Source organism: Tasmannia lanceolata, unplaced genomic scaffold (genome assembly GCF_043159265.1).
Source record: "Tasmannia lanceolata isolate RefF3 unplaced genomic scaffold, GAP_Taslan_0.1 ptg000007l, whole genome shotgun sequence".
Lineage (NCBI taxonomy): Eukaryota > Viridiplantae > Streptophyta > Magnoliopsida > Canellales > Winteraceae > Tasmannia > Tasmannia lanceolata.
Window position 1 is genome coordinate 22,218,154 of NW_027518684.1, and position 2,277 is coordinate 22,220,430.

Genomic DNA, 2,277 nt, shown 5'->3' on the forward strand with positions numbered 1-2,277 from the left:
GTTATGTAAAAATAAAGGAGATGATGTTAACCGACTAAAATATTCTAGAGTAATTGGGAGTCTTATGTATTTGATGAACTGGACAAGGCCAGATATAGCCTATGCAGTAGGGAGACTCAATAGTTACTCCAGTAACCCTAGACATGATTATTGGGATGCACTAGTTAGAGTAATGAGATACCTTAAGGGTACTATTAAATTTGATTTACACTTTTGTAAATATCTAGCTTTATTAGAGGGATACAATGATGCTAACTGGGCATCAGGGTTAGAAACAAAGTTTAGGAGTGGATAGGTCTTGACTCTTTGAAGAGCTTCAGTTTCACGGGGAATTTGAGTTTGTTGCTTTAGATAAAGCAAATGAGGAAGCCGAATGGCTTATAAATCTTCTTATGGATATTTCTTTATGGAATAAACTGGTACCGGGTATTACAATTCATTGTGATTGCAAGGATGCTATTGGAAGGGCACAAAACAATGTATACAATGGGAAATCGTGACATATTCATCAAGGCATAACTTCATAAATTAACTGTTGAAAAATGGAGTGATCACAATTGATTTTGTGAGGTCAGAAGATAATATATTAGATTGTCTAATTAAAAAACTAATGAAGAACTTAGTCTTGAACACATAGAGGGGATGGGATTGAGGCCAATGTATTGAAACACTTGTCATGATAAACCACCCTATCTGACTGGAGATCCCAAGAAGTAGATTCAATTAGAACAACAAGTTACTTGAGCGGTTTGTTTTGCGCTTTGTTAAAGTGAAGTGAACTTCACTAAACCTATCCTTATAGTGTTCGTGGGTGCAACCTGTTATGAGTAGAGGATGAGTTATTATAACTCTTAGTGTTATGTATAACTGAGTTTACTGTGGGGTCAGTAGTTACAGGGCACTCTTGATAGATACACCTATGTGAGTGTAGTAGTGTGATTGCTTCTATGAGAATTTGGGCTGATTCTCTAGAGCACTCATGAAATAGGATTGAGCACATGGTCGAAAAGTGCTACACCGAGAATACGGTTATGCTTGAATTAGTTGTGTGTGTGATATGTTGTCTCTGTTTATCACTAAAAGTCCCTGGTTCAAGACTTTAGTTCACCAAGTACTTGGTAAACTTGATATATTTGCACTAGGTCTATGTTCAAGTCCAAAAGACACCTATACCAATGCATAACTTATTCTCCCGCCTTGATCAGAGTTGTCTCTTCTTGATTTCTTTCTTTAAGTACAATTTTGAATTTGTTGGGGATTGTTGACTTTTTCTTTGGTGAAAAGGAAATAGTCTAATTATAATTCAAAATTAAAATAATTACTCAGTTATCTTTTGGCTTTTGCACTTTAAGCTTTTGTGAACTTTTCGAAGTAAACTTGAGTTTCCCTCCTTTTACTTTGTCCTTTTTGGGGACATTTAGTCCCGTATTGAAAAGTGGAGGAAAGGCTCATGGCTTTATACTGGTTTTCACTTCTCTAGGTTTGTGAATTAGAAGAGGACAAGGGGGCCTACGCGCATGAAAGGCCGAGTGGACCCATTGGCTTTTGGCTACACCACACATGTTCGCCGCTCGGACCAGCCTGGCGCGGCTGGCCGCGCATGTTTCTCAAAGCTTTTCCTTTTTCCCTCTTTTTTATTTTTCATTTTGTTACTGTAGGATCGTGGTGCTTACCAACTATCCAAAAAGCAATTGCTGATGGGAAAGGCACTACCATTATCTTTATTAAGAGTCGAGCCTAGGAGCATTGCTGGAACAAGGCCTAGGACCACATGAACAATCTCCGATCTAGGTCCAGTTTCTGCCTAGGCCAACAATCTCCCTTCTCAAAATGACTCCAAGGGGGACTCGAGCCCAAGACTTGGCTCTGATACTATTTGTAGGATCGTGGTGCTTACCAGCTATCTCAAAAGCAATTGTTGGTGTGAAAGGCGCCACCATTATCTTTATTAAGAGTCAAGACCAGGGGGCATTACTGGCACAAAGCCTAGGACCAAGTGGCCAAGTTCCAATCTGGGTCCGGTACCCACCTAGGCCAAGCCAACAGTTACTGGACATGTTTATTCTCTGGGAACTTCAAAGTTATTGGAGAATAAGTTTGCCATTCTTCGCCGTTCTTGGAAAAATAAGTTCACTGGTATTTGGAGAATAACTTCACCGTTCCCGGTAAAATAACTTCGCCGTTCCTGAGAACTTCGAAGTTATTTAGCGCGATGTTTTGCGTTTTGGCTATGTACCCGCTCATTAAGTGCGGCTTTTCTTTTCTTCCCATTGGGCA